The sequence below is a fragment of the Suricata suricatta genome, chromosome 3 (genome assembly GCF_006229205.1).
Source record: "Suricata suricatta isolate VVHF042 chromosome 3, meerkat_22Aug2017_6uvM2_HiC, whole genome shotgun sequence".
In the NCBI taxonomy this organism is placed as follows: Eukaryota; Metazoa; Chordata; class Mammalia; order Carnivora; family Herpestidae; genus Suricata; species Suricata suricatta.
The window spans coordinates 128,715,949-128,737,702 of NC_043702.1; the positions used below are offsets into that span (position 1 = coordinate 128,715,949).

General features: G+C 37.5%; 1 protein-coding gene and 1 pseudogene across 4 annotated transcripts in view; both read right to left on the reverse strand.

Annotated features, from left to right (window-relative positions):
• Positions 1-21,754, reverse strand: part of ABL2 (ABL proto-oncogene 2, non-receptor tyrosine kinase) — a 110,715-nt gene that overhangs the window by 61,779 nt on the left and 27,182 nt on the right. The window lies entirely within an intron of this gene.
• On the reverse strand, positions 8,797-21,228 carry LOC115288671 (annotated as a pseudogene).

The following is a 21,754-nucleotide window of genomic DNA, read 5'->3' on the forward strand; positions in this document are numbered from 1 at the left end:
CTGACAAGAAGAAAATGATTAAAAACACTTAGAGATTAAAAATCAATCAAACAAACAGTAACACTGTAAGAGAACTGAACCCTGGTTGTAAGCCATGCTGCTACACTAAGCATCTTGATTATTCCAAAGATGCCCTGAGATCCAACCCAACCCTTCTGGCTTCTGCCAGAGACACACAGTTAACAGCCAAGTCAAGTTCCAGGAATAGTCATGACATACCATCCCCTTCCAACTAAGTATCCTCAGGGAGACTGTCGGTCTTGGGAGGTATATCATCCACTGAAACCCAAATAAGCTTAATAAAGGAAGCTTATATTTAATAGCAATTAATTCATTTTATTTAATAGCAATTACTTCATGTAATTCATTGGTGATGGTGAGAATAAGCTAAAACTGTTACCTCTTTGACAAATCTTATTTTCAGGGGCTAACTGGAAAATAATAAGTACTAAAATCAACTTTTAAAATACTTATATTTAAAGGTGGTCCTGTCATTGCAAAGTTGGGGCAGACGGTTATAAAATTAACAGGTTACACAACCAGCTTAAAAGTACTACTCGTAGTGTTCTCCCTGTTCAAGGGAAAAAAATTACTAAAACTTCTTTTCCATAACCCATTAGGACCTATTGGCACATCACAACCTTCAGATAAGATGCCCATAACACAAGATCCTAGACTTCTGGCCTCCCTACTCATTGTATATTATATGTTCTCGTATGTGATTCAGGTGCTATGCCAATATACTTACTCGTATGTGTGCATCATCATCATATAATTACACAGAATGGAATAAAATTTTGGCAATAAAAGTTTCAAGTTCCAACATGCCAAAATTCTACTGAAAGCAACAACCGTATTAACAAGCTTATACGGACTTAAGTTTTTACTTATATGTCAACTAAATATACTTCTATTTCAAAATTTCCTTTTTTATTATGAGAACTACTCTTTCAGTTTTAAATTTGCAATTATCCTTGATTCCTCTCTCCCCTTTACTTCAAGCTTTCATTAAGCATCTAGAGATAATTATCTTTATGCAAATGTTACACTCTTAAAAATAGCCTATCTTATAATTATTTTATCATACCATTCTAAATATATAACATCTATAGTATATGTATTTACATATACAAACTATATATAATTACACATAAATTATATCATATAGTTATATATAAATGCAATATATATTTTATATGTATCACTAATTGGCTAAACTTTTTGTGACATATATTGTGCAAAAAATAAATCTTTTCCCAAGTTATGGTTTTTAGATCCATAGAGCACAAATTAATAAAAGCTTATTATGTTTCAATAAATGTACCTGAGAAATTCTTGAACAACCTAACATTTGTAAAGTAGCTCATATATAAAGTAATAAAAATTAGAAAGTATTAGGAGACTTGAATACGCTCATCACCAGGCATATAATGGTTCTTCCTCCCATTATATAGTCAAATTGTTCATTAAAAAAAAGAAGAGGGACTGCAAATCATGGCAATTCACTGTAATGTCAATCATAGAATTTTAGAGATAAGAGACTTTAAAAAAAAAAAAACCACTATATTTATTTTTGAGAGAGAGAGAGAGAGCAGGGGAGGAGCAGAGAGAGACGAAGACAGAGAAGTCCAAGCAGGCTCTGTGCTGGCAGCACAGAGCCCGACACAAGGCTCAAACCCATAAATCCTGCAATCATGACCTGAGCCGAAATCAAGAGTCAGATGCTTAACCAACTCAGCCATCCAGGTGCTCCGGGAGACGCTTTTTTGATTACCTAATTCAAGCTTCAGTTTTAAGAATAAGGTAACTGAAATACAAAGAGAAGTTAAGAGACTTATGCAAGGTAATACGTAACTAGTTAAAGACAATGTAGTTAGAATTATCTCCCAAGAATGAATCCCAGGACAATGCAGGTGGGTATGTAAAATGGTACAGCCCCTGTGGAAAACCACTGGGTAGTCTCTAAAAAAACTAAACATAGTTATCATATGACCCAGCAATTCCACTCCCAGGTATATACTCAAAAGAACAGAGAATAGGAATTCAAACATAAACTTGCATGCTAATGTTCACTGCAGCACTATTCCCAATAGATAAAAGGTGAAAACAACCCAAGTATCCACCAAGAAATAAACAAACAAATGGTTGTTATACACACAATATTATTCAGCCATAAAAAAGAATGAAGTTCTGGGGCACCTGGCTGGCTCATTTCACCCAGGTCGTGAGTTTAAGCCCCTAGTTGAATGCAGAGATTACTTAAATAAATAAAACTTTAAATTAAAAAAAAAAAGGAATAAAGGTCTGATATATGTGAAAACACTGTGTTAGTGGAATAAACTAAAAACGCTTAGGTGAAATATCTAGAAGTGACAAATTCTTAGAGAAGGAAAATAGATTAGAGGTAACCAAAAACTGAGGAGAGAGGAACGGGGACACACTTTGTTTGGGTTGTTAAAAAAAGGTTTGCAAATAGATAGTAGTGATAGTTGCATTACACTGTAAATGCACTTACTGCTACTAAATTGTACACTTAAAAATGATTAAAACGGCAAATTTTATGTTACATATATGTTAAAACGATATATAATGTTTTAAAAGAGTGATTCCCATAAAACCTTATCTGCTGTAGGCAGGTAGGTAGGTCTGCCATGGAAAAGTCGGCCTACAACAGGAAAAAAATTTATTATTAGAAAGGTCTCAGGGCAGCCCTGACTCGCTGCTCTCTGCACGCCGCCTACTTCTTGCCCTAACTGCAGAGCTGCTTTCACATTAGCTGAGCCATGAATTGTGATCCTTGTGATTCTTCCTCTCTCTGAGTGGCAATCGCCTGCTCCATTTTACAGATGGGGAAGTTAAGGTCCAGAGCTCTGACTGGCTGGATTCTGAAGACTCTCCAAGTAGTTTCCCCCAAGTCAAACCTTAACTGACCCTGGAAAGATTAAACCCTCTGTTTCCACCAATTTTAAGCAACCTTGGAAAGCCAGTCCCCCATATTTACGGGGGGGGGGACCCTCAATCCTACAGGGCAAGCCACAACAGACCGGTTAGCAAAAGCCATAGACACAATTTACCCCAAAGCAAGAAGGTAGCGTTTACTGTCAGAAGAGGCGCCCAGGGCCAAGTTCGGTTCTTAAGACATAGGCTTTTAGAGGTGATGGAGGTTATTTGCTCAATGTAAAGACATGATGTGTAATGTTTTCCCTTAGATCTTGTAATTCTCTTATTCCTTCCCCCATTTGAGATTTTTTTTTTCAGATTTTGAAAACATCCTGATGGAACTGGTCTCGATTTTTAAAAAAATATTCTATCTTTTGGGACACCTGGGTGGCTCAGTTAAGTGGCCGTCTTCAGCTCAGGTCATGATTTCTGGGGTCTGTGAGTTCGAGCCCTGCTGTGCTGACAGCTCAGAGCCTTGATCCTACTTAAGATTCTGTGTCTCCCTCTCTCTTTGCCCCTCCCCTACACACACACACACACACACACACACACACTCACTCACACTCTCTATCTCTTTCTCTCTCTCAAAAATAATAAATATTTTAAAGAAATAAATAAAAATTTCAAAAGTAAAAAAAAAAAAAAAGAAAGGAAGGTCTTGGGGCACCTGGGTGGCTCAGTTGGTTGAGCATCCAACTTCGGCTCAGGTCATTATCTTATAGTTTGAGAGTTCGAGCCCCATGTCAGGCTCTGTGATGACAGTTCAGAGCCCGGACCCTGCTTCAGATTCTGCGTCTTCCTCTCTCTGCCCCTTCCCCACTCTTGCTCTGTGTGCGTGTCTCTTTCTCTCAATATTAAATAAATATTAAAAAAAAAAAAAAAAAGAAAAGGAAAGGTCTTCAATACCACATCCTAATTTTAATTTTTTTTAATTTAGTTATTTATTTTGGGGAGAGACAGCATGAGTGGGGGAGGGGCAGAGAGAGAAGAAGCCAGGATTCTGAGCAGACTCAGCGCTGTCAGTACCAAACCACACAGGGCTCAAACCAACAAACTGTGAGACCATGACCTAGGTTAAAGTCAGACACTTAAGTGACTGAGCCCCCCAAGTGTCACCCTAATTTTATTTTTAAAAAAATATTTAAGAGGTGCCGGGGTGGCTCAGTTGGTTGAGCATCTGACTTCAGCTCAGGTCATGATCTCACGATGAGTTCTAGCCCCACATCAATGCTCTGCATTAAACACTCCAAGCCTGGAGCCTGTTTCAGATTCTGCATCTGCCCCACTCTCTGCCCCTCCCTTGCACGCACGTGTGCTCACGCTCTATCTCTCAAAAATAAGTATTTAAAAAACTCATTACAAAATTATTTAAATGCAACTAAATAAAATGGGGCCCCTAGGGGGTCAGCTGGTTAAGCATCCAACTCTTGATCTCAGCTCAAGTCTTGATTTCAGGGTTGTGAGTTCAAGCTCCACAATGGGCATAAGGCCTGCCTACTTAAAAAAAATTTAATAAATTTGGGGTTTAACACAATCAGTGTTTATATAATAATTTTTAAGTTTATTTCTTTATTTTGAGAGAGAAAGAAAGAGAATCCCAAGCAGGCTCCATGCTGTCAGCAAAAAGCCTGACATGGGGCTCGATCTCACAAATTGGGAGAACATGACCTGAAAACCAAAATCAAGACTTGGATGCTTAACTGACTGAGCTGCCCATGTGCCCCTCTGTGATAAATCTTAATTGTACTTATTAGGTTCATGCCAAAAAAAAAATCCAATCCATATTTAGTATGCTTACAGTCTCCTTAACTACTACTTCACCCAAATGATTTCACACTAAAATTAGGAACAGAGAGTGTAAAACTTCTGGTAAAATGATTAACATTCTAGACTCTAAAAAGGAAGAACATCTAAAATAAAGCCTTCTCCTATAAACAAATAATGTGTCACCCACTGACTAAGTCATTAATTCTAAGGACTACCCAAATGGCATAACTTTTGACATCAAGATTAAGAAGAGCAACACTTATAAAAGAGTAGAAATTAGGAAACAGAATGTATTAACAATAGTTACATCTTAAGTAACAACAATTTAATAAGTCACCAATTTAAAATGTGCAAACTCAAATGTATTGATCTAGAAGGGTAAGGCTTATATAATCTTATCCAACTATTTAGAGAGCGCTCAAATAATTCCTCTGCAGGAAATGAAGTATGCAATTCTAATTTTCCCACCCAACTGCCCAATCCCATAATAAGCAATATTATGCTAATTATGATATATGATATACACTCATTAAAATACTGATTCTTAAAAAATAAATAAAATACTGATTATTTCACAAGGTAAGTGTCCATGTAATTTTCACTGGGGAAGGCAAAGAAATGAAATAAAATGGGCAGGAATACTGAATATATAACATTATATAAAAATATCAGAAAACAAGAGCAACAGCTAACTCAAAGACTTTTAGTAATAGAAAATGAAGAATATGAATATGAAATTCTATGAAGAGTACAAGAGTTACAGGGTACTAAGGTAAATAACACACAGTCCCTGGCCCTCAAGCATCTCACATGCTAACAAGAGAAACCAAGAAGTCAATCGGCTATATATACAGAGATGGGGCCTGAATGCTTTGCTATCACAGAGCAGGAGTGCTTACTAGTATAGACAAAAGCAGAGGCCTCTTGATATAGGATTCTTGGCCCGAGTCTTAAAGAGGTAGCTGTGGAATAAAGTTAGCATGTAAAAGAGTACAATTCGATACACACATTCTCTCTCTCTCTCTCTACAGAAATTATTTCTGGACTATCTACTATGTGCCAGGCACAAACTGTACTTAGGGAACTGTATGTGTTTTATTTAGTATGGCTGGAACCTAGAGAACATGTATGAGACTAGGCAGGCATTAGATCACGAAAACCTTGGATGATGCTCTAAGAGTTTAAACCTCACCTGAAGATGGTAAGAAAGGAACAAAAGCTCTTTAAAGAAGTTAAGAGTCAGAGCTGTATCGCTCAGGCTGAGGCTCTCCTACACATTCTCTCTGAGGAGCTGGCAAGTTCTCTCTAGAGCGCAAGGAAGAAAGGAGCAGATACGACCCACATTTCATAGATGTTGTAGGAGGGAGCATCAGCTGCCAGGTCTACCACTTCTCTACCCTCCTCTCCTGTTCTGTCATGAGATTCCATCCTACTGGGGTAAAAGGTTTCAGTACCAAGAGCAGGTAGGAGATAAAAGAGTGGTAACAGATAGGAAAGGGAAGTTCCACTGGCCAAAGTGCGTTAAGGGTCATCCATTGGAAACTACTCCTACTTTAAACAGAATATTATATGAACAAAATATATCTGAGTATATTAAAACATTATATCTGAGAAAATGAGGGGTTTGATGCTGTGTATATTTTATCACAATTAAAAACAACTTTTAAAAAACTTAAGAACAGAGAGCATGAAAACAATCTGGGAATGCAAACTGGTACAGCCACTCTGGGAAAGAGTACAGAGGTACCTCAAAAAATTAGAAATAGAACTACCCTATGGCCCAGCAACTGTACTACTAGGTATTTATCCAAAAGACACAAAAATGCTGATTCAAAGAGGCACATGCACCCCAATGTTCAAAGCAACACTTATCGACAAGAGCCAAAGTGTGGAAAGAGCCCAAATGTCCATCAACAGATGAATGGATAAAGAAGATGTGGTGTGTATATACATATTATACACACACACACAATGGACTATTACTCAGCAATCAAAAAATCTTGCCATTTGCAACTACATGGATGAATCTAGAAGGCGTTATGCCAAGTGAAATTAGAGAAAGACAAGTATCATATGACTTCACTCATATGAGGAATTTAAGATAAAAACAGGTAAACATAACAGAAGGGAAGCAAAAATAATATAAAAACAGAGAGTAGGGCTCAGATACAGAGAACAAACAGAGGATTGCTGGAGGGGTTGTACATGGGGGGATGGGCTAAGTGGGTAAAGGGCATTAAGGAAGACACTTGTTGGGATGACTGGGTGTACAACTGGGTGTTATACATAGGGGATAAATCACTGGAATCTACTCCTGAAACCACTGTTGCACTATATGCTAACTAACTTGAATGTAAATTTAAACAAAAATAAATAAGTAAATAAAAGAAAAATATGAAATTTAGACATCCTATTTTTGTACTCTGGCAAACACTTAAAATGGTAAATATAAGTTAATATTATATTTGATTGTAATTCTTTCATTCTTCCTTCACATTTGAAGAACTCTTCAAAGTCTACCCCCAAATACAAAGCCAAATGTATAAAAACACAAAGAAAAAGCATAATTAGTTTCTTACTGGGGGAAAGAAGACAATCATATCCCAACTATGCTCTCCTAGGACCTGCAGTGGTGCGAACTGCCACCATGAAGAATGTACATGGATTTGAGCAGACTCACTGGACAACACAGCTGGCTGTCCAGGCACACTGCTGAAGGAACAGTGCATTCCTGCTTGCTCTGGCCCCCACCACCTTAAGTCTCCTTACAAAAGGGATTTTAAACAAAATGCTCATAGTTAAGCCTCTAGTGTTTGTGTGTTTGTGTGTGCGTGTGCATGCGTGCACGCATGCGTGTGTGTTTAATACACTCAGTTAAATAGAATCAATGAACTCCTCAACATCACCCTTATGCCAAAGTTTCCAAAGATTCCTGAAGAGCGAAACAGTTTTGTTCATGTACATTTCTTTAAAGTCTTGATTTGAGGTTGCTCTTTAGTTTCAAAGAGAGGCTAACAAAGTCACCAACTTTCAGAAAATTGATATAGTATGGTATAGGAAGTGAATATTAAGAATTAGAGAGTCTGAGTCCTAGCTCTGTGACATTGGGACAACTGTCCAACCTCTCTGAGCTTCCATTTTTTTCATCCATAAAACATGAATAATGATGCTTACACTATTTACAGCATTCAGTTGCTGTGAAGATCAAAGAACTAAATGTAACCCTACCTCAGCCACACACTGCAATGAACCTTCTTAATAATCTCAATTTTATGTGACCACTTTTGAATATATGTTCTACCTATCCTACTAGCTCATTCCTTCTCATACATGAACTTCTGCCATCACAGTTGATCCCATCAGAACCTTAAATCTACTAACCTAACAATCTTTTCACTCTCCCTCACCCCTGGAAGTCCTGTCGTCTCTCCTTACCCAGTTTAAGTTCCATGATCCATCATTATGATCCCTTTCTCCTCTCTCACTTAGAGATACTCACTTTGCAAAACCACAATCCTGCTTAAATTCAATTCTCTGTCTATTCTCCTACTACTAAAGGAGAAGGCTGGAGCAAAAACACACACAACCAAGCTGACTGGCCTCACTTTTAACTCACGACCTCTAACTTCAAATGAGCCCTGAATTTGGCATGGTAATCATATTCTCTATTTCCCAAGCCCATTCATTCTCCCACTTCTCTTAACAATGACATGTTCTCTCCTCTCTTCTCAAACTTCTAATGCCTTCTTCCATGCCCTTTCTCACTCTCATGACTTGCTTAGAAAATTAAAGCCATCAGAAGAGGATTTCCAGGAACTATCATCACATCCACCAACAGTATCAGAATCTATCTGCGCCTATGTGCTCTGCCTTCCTTCTTGTTATAATAAATGAACTATCTGTTCTTTTCTCTATCCAATCCCCTCCCTCGTGCACAAGCTCCAGTCCCTACCACCAACTCAATGATATCAGCCCCAGCAATTTTCCTCCTCTCTGCCATACCATCAGTTTCTTTCCTTCCCTCTACCCCGTCTCTACTACATCACTTCCTGAGCATATGAAATACATATAAAAATGCTGTAACTCCTATCACAAAAACTGTACTAGCAGAAATACTGCCAGGATGAACTAAAAAGACAGACACAAAACAAAATGAAAACTGCCCTTTGGATCCCCACATCTCTGAGCAGGAAACAGACCAAAAAAAAAAAAAGATTCTGCTGCAAACATAGGCTTCCTTTATGGAAGACTCAGAAGATGGAACAAAGGAAGCTAAGACGGGTTACGTAACCTTTATAAGGTCATACAATTAAATAAGTGGCAGAATTGAGATTAACAACTCAGAAAGTCTACCTTCTTGCTTTTTGTTTTTTTCCTAGGCTTTAATTTACTTTTCTTATATAAAAATATATGGTGGCCACAGCTAGAGCCTGGGTCATCTGCACGGAGACGCTGGTGTGGGTGGGTCCTTACAAGACCATAAATCGCCAATAAGGAGACTTGGTGAAAAGTTTCTTTCCAGAGGTCCAGGGTGAGATAGCTGTAGGTCTTAGAACTGGCATCGAAAGTGGCCTTGGGGAGAGAGGGGGGAAGCGGGCCATGGCAAAGCTCTTCGGGGTGGCAGTAAGTCTCTGCCCTAGGCACAGCACATTGATACTGGCAATCATCAGCAGTAGCTTCTTGGGCACAGAGGCTGAGACGATGCCGGTGCCTCTGGGGGCAGGAATGAGGCACACAAGCACAGAGCCACAGCAGCTGTGTGGACAGTGTGGGCCTTGCCCATCTTGCTCTCCTGGTAGCCTAGCTGCACTGGTATGATGGAATGCTTAGCCAGGAATAATGGCTCCATGATGGCAGTGGCTACCTCCTTGGAGCATTTAACACCCAGACCAACACGCTCACTGTAATCTCTGATGGCAACAAATGCCTTGAAGCTGGTCCACTAGCCAGCGGGGTCTGTTCTGCACAGGCATGATCTTCAAAACCTCATCCTTGAGAGATGTCTCCAGGAAAAAGTGAATGATCTCAGATTCCCTGATGGACAGAGAGAACAGATTTCCTCCAGGGACTTTATCTTCCTGTCCGTGACTCCTTGTCATTGGCCTTCTCAAGGTAAAGAGAAGAGCATCTTCACATAAATGTGTAAAGCACTCACTCAAGTTGATTAATCACAGAGCGGCAATTCAACAACAAAAACTCTGTCTTTGTTAATATACAATTGAAATAGTAAAATAAAACTACAACATAAAACAAACGTAAGGTCAAAACACTGTGGAAGAGCACTCAAAGTCAGAAGATGTAAGTTCTCATCTTTCCTCCATCATAATTTAATATGAGAATTTACAATGGTGCTCCCATTTGTCCAACCTGTAAAATTAAGAGGCAGGGGAAGAGATTGCTCTAAGGTTATTTTCAGCTCAAAAGTCTTATGAGTCCATGAATCATAAGTGAGGTATATCATATTTTGTTTTCATATTTTAGGAACTCCAGACAAGCAGATCAAATTAACAGAAATTAAGAGTAAATTATCAATGCCCTTCTAGTATATAACTACTAATATAGCTTTAAGAACTAATTTTTAGAGTCCTTTTCAAGTGTGTATATTAGTCATTTTAATGCACTCCCTAAACCTGACTGGATCCAGCAATGTGCTAGGCTTTCCTTTTGTCTTTCATTTTCTATTCCACTTGTCCTTCCAACACTACTTATATTTTAGTATGCTTTTAAAGTGATCATTTTGCTTATCTATTTCCTACACCTTTACCATGTCTGCTTTTTATGCCTTCCCTATCCATGATTTTATTTTTGTATCAAAGTGCCTTTAGTAAAAAAAAAAAAAAAAGTGCTTCTATTCACCTAATTAGATATTAAGACTTCTGAGATCCCCAGATCTCAGATTTCCTGTGATGGAACTCATTTCCACACTAACAGAGATATAAGAGGTTTGCTAGCAAATTCAGACATATCATTCATTCAAAAGTTTAAATTTTACATGTTGACATTTTTACATTCCATGTTTTCAACCACCTTGCTTGCTTGACGTTTAAGAATATTGACTTTTAAATACTTTTTAGCATATATTGATACATGTTGAAGAAACCAAAGCAGTTTCAAATTCAAAATGTCACCTAATAAAAATGGAAAGGAAAAATAGCACTCAATATTTAATTTGTCAAAACTCTGCCACTCAATCTTTTTTGGTACGCCTAAGAAAAAAAACTCATTGCATGCTTTAAGCATAAAGGGTATTAAAGTCTTTTTTGGGGATCCTACCACATTTCTTTAAGATGCAAGTGATACTTAACAGGATCTATACAAACAAATTAAAATGATTACAGAGTTTAACTAGAATTCCTAAAGTTACCATTTTTTTAAGTTTATTTATTTATTTTGAGAGAGAGAGGAGAGAACACATGTGCATGGAGGTGGAGGGAGACAGAAAGAGAGAGACAGAGAATGAATATTAATCCCAAGCAAGCTTCTGTGCTGTCAGCACAGAGAGCCTGATGTGGGGCTTGAACTCACCACAAACCATGAGCTCATGACCTGAACCAAAGTCAAGAGTGGGACACTTAACTGAATGAGCCATTCAAGTGTCCCCCTAAAGTTACCATTTAAAAATATAAATACTTGGGAAGTGTCTGGCTAAGTAGGAAGAGCATGCAATTCTTAATCTCGGGGTCATGAGTTTGAGCCCCATGTTGAGTACAGAGATTAATAAAAAAAAATAAAATCTTAAAAAATTTGTAAATAAAAATATAAATACTCTATTAACTCACTTTTATTTTTCTCTTTCTTCAATGGTAGGAGTCAAATCCCAGAAAGAAATGATTCCTAACTAGATTTGATAAAAACTCAGTGTCTAATAGAGTGCTACATATTCTATGGCTATTTTAGACTCATAACTTGTCCTCTGCTTCCATCCTTGTCCCCAAGAGTTTATTCTCCACAAAGCAGCCAGACTGGACCTTTTAAATATAACCTCTACAGCCCAAGATTCCTATCCTACTCAGAATAAAGTCCTAATTCCCTAAAATGGTGTGTAAACCTTCCATAAACTGGCCCTCAGCGGTCTCCCTGGTCCTCCATGCAACTTTTACCTTCCTTCGCCTCCTATATATTATCTCCCAACACTCTCCCTCCAGGTCAGTCCTCTCTAGCCAGTCTAACCTCTTCTGTCACTCCAGAAGGATACCTCTACCTTGAAAATATTCTCCGAAACTTTGTTCTTGATGATCCTGTCCCTAGAATGCTGTTCTGAAAGCCCTAAGTCTCATTCCTTCAGATCAATCAATTCTCTGCTGAAATGTCACCCTACAGAGAATTTCTTTGACCACTGTATCTAAAACAGCACCTCCGCTATTGGTCTATACTTTCACCCAGCTTTATTTTTCTCCTAGAAGCCATCACCATTTGCAACTATGTGGATGGAACTAGAGGGTATTATGCTAAGCAAAATTAGTAAGAAAAAGACAAATATCATATGACTTCACCCATATGAGGGATTTAAGATACAAAACCAATGAACATAAGGGAAGGAAAGCAAAATCATAAAATAATAATATATATTATTAAACATATAATAAAAATAATAAAATAAACCTAAAATAATAAAATAATAATAATAAAAACAGGGAGGGGGACAAAACATAAGAGACGCTTAAATACAGAGAACAAACAGGGTTGCTGGAGAGGTTGTAGGAGGGGGGATGGGCTAAATGTGTGAGGGGCATTAAGGAGGACACCTGTTGGGATGAGGATTGGGTGTATAGGGGATGAATCACTGGAATCTACTCCTGAAATCATTGTTGCACTATATGCTAATTTGAATACATATTAAAAAATAAATTTATTAATTAAAAAAAGTCCTAACCACATGATGTAGTAAATAAATAAATATTGAGTGCCTGTCTCCACCCACTACAATGTAATCTCCACGAAGGCAGGGAGTTTCATTTGCTCACTAACATATTCCCAGTGCTAAGAAAGTGGCTGGTAGGTGCTCATTAATTGTCAAGTAAATGAAAATTCAAAAGAAGCCATGCTGTCAACTTTAATTATTCATACATACTAAAGAAATCCTTTAAATAATATATGTTAAAAGTGTCATTTAAACTGGGAACATTGCTTGCCTCTAAGGAAGAGAAGTAGGTGGCTGAAGGGGGAGAGGTGTAGGGCAATTAAATACATACCTCTTAAATCTTGAGTGATAGTAATGTGTTAACACTATATTAATGTGCTAACTTCATTAATTGTGTTAATGTGCTAACTCAAATCTTAAACTGTACTAATGGGATTTTTTTCTTAATTTTAATAAAAATTTAAAATTTAATAGTAATATTGTTGCTCGACTTAACATAAATGTTCCAGTTCAATTCTGCATTTTCAAGATACAGAACACTAATAGCAAAAATATGATATTCTTTTTGTTGTTGTGGGATGTTTTAATAAGATTCTTCAGGAATTTCTCAGAAGTTACATGTTCCTTCTGTAATGCTCCCTTAGTCTTATATTAAAGAGCAATCACCTTGTCACTAGGAAGTTAGCTACATTCAATACATTTCATTTAAGATAAAAGAGCCAAACAGTATGATAATGCCTTTAACTAATTACAGAGTTGTGGGCCAAAGATAGAGCTTTCAGAAACTTTGTAACTAAAGACAGCATTAACAAAGAATATTCCAGGACAGACTCTATCTACTACATCCAGAACTTAAGGTTCTAGCCCTGGTAATGGGAATGGGTGGGAAGAGCACTGGAAAAGGAAAAGTAGAAGTAGCTATTCAGTCACTTCCCATTATCCCTTATCACAGATGCTCCCCTAGTTAGCCAGGAAGTCACTCCCAGTTCTCTGGAAAACAGTGCTCCTCTCAACAGGGCATGAAGGACACATGATGAAGGTCTCTTTCAAAAGAGGAAACCGAGGGGCGCCTGGCTGGCTCAGTCCATACAGCATGCGATTCCTTTAGATACCAGGGGCAGGGTTCAAGCCCCACATTGGGCATAAAGCCTACTTAAAAAAGGAGAGGGGGAGAACCAGTATGATAGTAATGAACTCCTTCATGAACCAATAGTAGACTTAAAGGCATTCCTCGTATTTTATACTAGTATTATATTACAAAGGATGACAACTATAAAACCAACTTGAAAGACTAATAGACTACTGTACTTCTTTTCAAATTCAGATAATGCTGCATACTTTTCCAACTTTTATATCTTAAAAATATTACACCAGCTTAATCTTTCAGTGTGAAATCACTTTAACCATATACACATATTCCCCCCATCATTTAAATAATCTCTGCTAGCACTGCGATTAAAAAAACACAGGGGCACCTGCCTGGCTCAGTCAGTAGAGCATGCAACTCTTGATCTCAGGGTTATGAGTTAGAGCCTCACACCAGGCATGGTGCCTACTGAAAATACAGGAAAACACATGAAAACACACACACACACAAACACACACACAGGGACTTCTCCCCCAAAATTATAATTAATTACTCCCTAAACTGAAATTAGAAAAAAAAAATGACAATCAATTGGAATCCATCATATAAAAACTAAGCTCAACTATACTTTTAATAAGTAAATAAAATTAAGTTTGGACCTAAACAAAAGCACTATAAATGGTCTTTTGTTTCCTTTCTTTAAAAGAAAAAATAATTTACTACAAACAAAAAAAAGTATAAAAACAAAAGAGCAACTGTGATAACTGTGGACATTCTGCCTTTCCTCTATCATCCAAATATAACAAAACACAAACTAGTCATCATTCATTTACTGATTTAGTCATTGCATTGCACACACACAGGAACGTAACCAGACTCAGTAGTTACAGAACTAGTTATGAAAAATGGCTGAGAGGACTATTCTGGCTCTCACTATACCACAGGTGTGTACAGCTAGCATTCTGGTCGTGCCAGTCCAGCAATCCAGACGCACAACCAAAAAGCTAATTATCACAACACACTCTACGCTTTCCCCATTTTGCTAGAGAGACAGAGATAAAACAAAAAAAGTAGTATCAGAATGTCAAGTGGAATCCTTCCACCCAACATGGTTATCTCTATAATATCCTGTAAAGCTATCACCTAAATGCTAATTAAAACAAACTGTGAATAACTCCTATGCCACCTTTATTTTCAGTGGACAATAAAAATATCCCAGTCTTATCCCAGACTGCCTGACTGTCCGTTTTCCAAATTATGTTGTCACGACGGCACATGGTTTCAGCCATTTGTTCTATATATAAATAGCAGAAAACAGGTGAATTGAGGAGTTAAATCTGATAAGTCACTTAATCTATAAGCACCTATGTGCAGAGAGAAATTATATGCTATGCAGAAAACTCATACATTCATATAGACAAAAAACGTTTAGTGAGGAATAAACTTATCTAGAATAAAAAATAAATTTTTGGTCAACAGAAGTATTTTCTGAGACATTAAGTCTGATAACAAGACAAGAGACTAAATTTTTTCTTGAGACTAAGTTTCTTGGAACTTGGCTATTTTAAAAATAGAACTCAATTTTTAATACATTTTTCTTTAAAGCATTACTTTATGGCACTTTGTCTACTTAAACTACCAGGAAGAAATCAACATAATATTAAACTCTTGAATACCTTTAGTAGCAGCATGAATGATCCTATTATGTGTATGTAAGATCGTAGTTCATATTTCTAAATTAAATGTTTAAAAGAACACACATGAGGGGCCCCTGGGTGGCTCAGTCCGTTGAGCTTCGGCTCAGGTCATGATCCTGCGGTTCGTAGGTTCAAGCCCTGCGTTGGACTCTGTGCTGACAGCTAGCTCAGAGCCTGGAGCCTGTCTTCAGATTCTGTGTCTCCCTCTCTCTCTGACCCTCCCCTGGCTCACACTGTCTCTCTATCTCTCAAAAATAAATAAAACATTAAAAAAAAACCATGATACAATGGAGAAAATTTTAACAAACTCAAACCAAGTATCAGCTTCTCTGACTTTCCAAGCAAAAACGCTACTGAGAAAATAAGTGAGAATCCTTACTTTCCCATACTAAAAAACAAAAATAACCACTTTTTTTTCTAACATGCTCAAAAAAAAAAAAGCTTAAGGCACTACCATCAAAAAACTGGCCAACAAATCACACTGTGAATTTCCACTCTTTAAAAATGCAGCAAATCCATGATCTCCTTTATTTGTGGAGTCTAAAGTAGTCAAACTCCGAGAGAGTAGAATGGTGGTTGTGCTGGGAAGGGAGAGGGAATGAGAGATGCTGGTCAAATTGTACAGTTTCAGTTATGTAAGATGAATTAATTCTGGAGAGCTAATGAACAGCATGGTGACTACAGTTAATAATGTGTTGTGTACTTGAAATCTGCTGAGAGTAGATCTTAAGATCTCTTTCCATACCAAAAAGAAAGAAAATAGTGATGAGTTTGATTATATTCACTTCACAATGTGTACATATATCAAACCATTATGTCGCATATATATATATATATATATATCAAAACATCAGGAATCCGTCAGCATACATCAAAATATAAACATACAACCTGATGTTCTAATCAAATGTATACAATTCCAATTTGTCAACTATACCTTTAAAAAGCTGGAAAAAATGCTGTCGATTCTTCCACATGCGACTAGTATTATCAAATTAATACACCAAATAAGACCTAAAAGTCTTTTTTTCATGTAAGCAAGTAGGAGTAATAATTTTGTTAAGTGGGAGATAATTTTAAAACTATGTAGAGTGGCACATGGATTTTCTAAGTACTGGAGTATCCCCTAGTGGACTGGTAAGGAACAGGTTTTTTTCGCTGATTAAGCTGAACTTCGTTAAGTCTCTAATTTTAACAGATTCACTAACAACACCAACCAGAAAAGTACGCATTTTTCCAATCTTCTTTAATAATATCCTGATAATATAATTTAAAATACGGGAAGTTATTATGAAAATTACTCAAACTATGTCACTGATTTAAATGTCAACAATAAATTAGAAATAGTAAGTAGAGTGCTTCCTAAAGAGCCAGCAGTTACCAAAAATGAACTTGAGAAACTATGAAAAGGGCCTGAAAAAGATTCTTGCACATATCATGTTATTTCAATTCTGGTTTTGGTTTTTTTCAGTTTATTTATTTAGAAAGTGAGAGCATGCACGCACAAGCAGAGGGGAGGCAGAAAGAGGGAGGGAGAATCCCAAGCAGGTCCCACAGTGTCACCCCAGAGCGCAACAGGAGGCCTGAACCCACCAACCGTGAGATCATGGTCTGAGCCAAAACCAGTAGTTGGACACTTAACTAACTGAGCCAACCAGGTGCCCCAAATTACCTAATTTTTGATAACATGTGGAATATGAAGGACTGAAAAACAATTCAACACAAAACAACACCCTATACACAATAAAAACAAAATAATAACTTTCATGTCTTGCAAGCAATCAAGGAAAATCAACTGAAGAATACAAAGTATACGAAATCTTTTCAATCATACCTGTACACAATGAAAACAATGTTACCCTGTTTCTTCCATCTACACCGTCTAAATAGAACACCTTCTGTTCCCCCTTTCTAAAACACTCTTCCTACTACTCCACTGACCTATTGAATTCCTACCCATCCTTCAAATTTCGACTAAATCAACACTAACCTCCTTGACTAGGTTCAATTCTACTCTTACTGATTCTAATGGCATTATGCACCTCAACTTTCACTGATTTATTTAAGAAATATCTGCTCATTTTATTACTGGGTTATTTAGAGAGTTCTATTCTCTTACAGGGTTGTTGTGGCAAATAAGTGATACCTGTGTAAACCATCTTTTAATAATGCCGGCACCATGTAAACACTATCAGTGCTGGCCCCATTAAACTGGTCCGAGATAAAATGTGCTTCTGCCATCTAAGATTATTCTTTGGAGTTTTGTTTCATTGTTAAAAATCACTTTATTATCAGCATTAACACAGTACTAGAGTAGTTCTAGTTTATTCCTTGTCAAATTGTTTGATATTCCTCCAAGAGGCAGAGCTTGATTCTCTTCCCTTTGAGTAGAATTAGGGACTTGCTTCTAACAAAAAGGCTAAGAGGAAAGAAAATTTGTGTGACTTAGGGATTAGGTCCTAAAAGGTACTGGTTCACTCTCCAGAATTACTTGCTCTAGGGGAAGCCACATGCCATATTGTGAGGGTACTCACAGTCCTATCAGAGGGGTCCATGTGACAAGGAAATGGGGCCTCCCGCTGGCAACCATGGGAGTGAAGCCATCCTGAAAACAGATCTTCCATCCCCATCCAGCCTTCAGATGACTGCAGCTCCAGCTGGCAGGTTCAATGGGACCTCCCAAGACACCCTGAGCCACAATCCCTGAGATAAGAAACTTCCAGATTTCATCTTTTTTAATGTTTATTTGAGAGAGAGAGAGCGAGAGCGAGAGCAAGAGCAAGAGCGAGCAAGCACGAGCACATGGAAGAAGGGCGCAGAGAGAGAGAGAGAGAGAGAGAGAGAATATCAATCTCAAGCAGACTCTGTACTGCCAGCGCAAAGCCCAATGTGGAGCTCAAACTCACAGACTATGAGATCATGACCTATGTAAAATTAGTCAAACACTTAACCGAGCCATCCAGGCACCCCGAACTTCCAGATTCCTTAACACTGAAAAATCATGTGAGATTACGAATACTGGTGGTTTTAAGCTGCTAAACCTCCAGGTAACTGGTAACTTTAGCAATATATATATTGTGTTTAATACGTTTAAAGAAAAAAAAGAGGGGCACCTGGGTGGCTGAGTCGGTTAGCACCTGACTCTTGATTTTAGCTCAGGTTATGGTCTCACAGTTTGTGGGTTTGAGCCCCAATGACAGTGCAGAGTCTATGATTCCCTCTCTCTGTCCCTCCCCTGCTCATTCTCATTCTCTCTCTCTCTCTCAAAATAAACTCTAAAAAAAAGAAAAAAGGAATAACGATAGTAAATGAAACAAACAGACACTACAAAAGAAGACTACCACAAACAAAACAGTAAATCCAATTCAAAAATGGGCAAGGTATTTGAAGACATTTCTCCAAACTGGATGTACAAACAGCCAACAAGCACATGCAGAGATGCTCAACATCGTCAGTCATCAGGGAAATGCACATCAATTCCACAATAAGATACCACCTCCCACCCACCATAAAAAAAAAAAATAAGTGATAATGAGGGTGTGGTAAAATTGGAATCCTTGTGCACTACTGGTAGGAATGTAAAATGGTACAGAAGAAAGTATGGCAGTTCCCTGAAAGATTAAAATAGAATTATATCACATGATCCAACAATTCCACTTCTGGTTATATATCCCAAAGAAACTAAAGCAGAGGTCAATGAGACATCTGTATACCTTAAGTTCATAGCAGCATTATTCATAAGAGTCAAAACGTGGAAGTAACCCATATGTCCACTGCAGATGAGTAAATAAACTGTGGTACACACATACAATGAAATATCATTAAGCCTTAAAGAGGAAGGATATTCTGTCATAAGCTACAACATGAGGCCTTCAAGTTAAATGGAATAAGCCAATCACAAATAGACAAATATTGTAAAATTCCACTTATATGAGGTACTTAGTGTAGTCATTTTCATAGAGACAGAAAGTAGAATAGTGGTTCCCAGGGGAGGGGGAAGGGGAAATGGGGAGCTATTTTGTTTAATAGGTATAGGGTTTCAGTTTTACAAGATGAACAGAGTTCTGGGGATGGATGGTGGTGATGGTTATACAATGTGAATACACTAAAACCACTCAACTATATATTTTTACTTCTTTTTTTTAATGTTTATTTATTTTGGGGGGCGCCTGCGTGGCTCAGTCAGTTAAGTGTCTGGCTTCAGCTCAGGTCATGATCTCATGGTTTGTGGGTTCAAGCCCTGCGTCAGGCTCTGTGCTGACAGCTCAGAGCCTGGAGCCTGCTTCAGATTCTGTGCTTCCCTCTCAACCTGCCCCTCCCTTGCTTGTACTGTCTCTCTCTGTCTCTCAAAAATAAAATAAAAAATGTTAAAAAAATTGTTTTAATTAAAAAATGTTTATTTATTTTTGAGAGAAAGAGAAGCAGTATAAGTGGGATAAAGGTAGAGAGAAAGAGAGACACACAGAATCCAAAGTAGGTTCCATGCTCTGAGCTTTCATCACAGAGCCCGATGCGGGGCTTGAACTCACACACCAAGAGATCATGACCTGAGCCAAAGTCGGGACACTTAATTGAGCCACCCAGGCGCCCCTCAACTGTGTATTTTTAAAAGGTTAAAATGGTAAATTTTATATACTGCATATTTTACCACAATTTTTAAAAATTCTTTTATATAGTTTATTTATTTTTGAGATGGAGAGAGACAGAGACCAAGCGGGAGAGGGGCAGAGAGAGAGGGAGACACAGAATCCGAAACAGGCTCCAGGCTCTGAGCTGTCAGCATAGAACATGTCGTGGGGCTTAAATTCATGAATCACGAGATCATGACCTGAGCCGAACTCAGACACTTAATCGACTGAGCCACCCAGGCACCCCAACCACAATTTTTTTTAAAGACCAGACCTTTAAAGAGAATCAAATACAACTTGCAGAAATGAAAAACACAGCAACAGAAATTATAAATTAAACTGATAGATTAAATAGCAGATTAGACCAGGTAAAGACAACACTAAAGAAACACACAAAATATAGCACAGTCCTACAACAAATGAAAACACAGGACAGCAGTTAAACAACGTGAGGACAGAACAAAATGTCAGACATACATCTAAACAATGTTCAAGAAAAGAGTAGAGAAAATGGAAGAGAGGCAATAATTGAAGATGTAATTGCTGAGACTTTTCCATAACTGAAGTTTCAGGAAGTACAAATAATCACTACTGCATAAACAGTAAGAAATCTATTCCTAGTTACTTTGTAGTGAAAATGCAGAATACTAAAGACAAAAAGACTGGTAAAACCACTACATAGAAATCTCCAGGAAGGATAACTACAGTGACAACTAACTTCTCAATAGAAATAATGGAACCCAGAGGATAATAAATGTATTGAAAAGGCTGAACACTAAATCAGACTTTACAGGTGTGCAATTTAGCCTACTATGACTTTGAGGCCCCTATGCTCCCACAAAAAGAGAATAAACTCTCATTGTAATGAACTACAGCCCTTCCTCAACTTCAATGGGGTTACGTCCCAATAAATCCATACGTTAAGTAAAAATACTGTAAAATGAAAATACACTTAATACACTTAACCTACTGACCATCACAATTTGGCCCACTCTACCTTAAACATACTCAGAACACTTACTTTAGCTTACAGTTAGAAAAAATCATGAAACACAAAGCCTATTTTATAATAAAGTGTTGAAAAACTCATGTAATTCATTGAATAACATACTGAAAGTGAAAAACAGATGGGTTTTATGGATACAGAAAGGTTGTGTGTATATCAACTGCTTACCCTTGTGAACACATCGCTAATGGGACTCTGTGGTCACTGCTAGTGCCCAGTATCACAAAAGTATCATATTGCATAGCGAATTCAAAATTCACAGTATGGTTTCTTCTGAATGATATCACTTTTGCACCATGGTGAAGCTGCAATATTGTAAACCAAACCATCAAAAGTCAGGACCATCTGTAATTTTTCACCTGATGTGCATATCCAAATCACAAGGGAATTGTTTTTTCTTCAGAATACACCTGCTTAGTTCAGTAGAAACTTTTTTTTTTTTTTAACTATTCTTGAGATGATTTTGATGCACACTCCTGGTTAAGCAGAGGTTGAGGAAGAAAAAGAGAGTAAGGAAATATAATAAAACAAATGAGTCAAAATATTAACAATTAGGGAATTTGGGCAAAGAGTAAAGGAGAATTCTTAATGTTTTTCTTGCAACTCTTCTATAATCTTGAAACTTTCAAAATAAAAGATTTTTTATTTTATTTAAAAATTTTTTTAAGTTTATTTATTTATTTTGAGAGAGAAAGAGACAGTGTGAGCAGGCGAAGGGCAGAGAGAGGCAGAGAGAGGGAGAGAGAATCCCAAGCCACAGTGGGGATG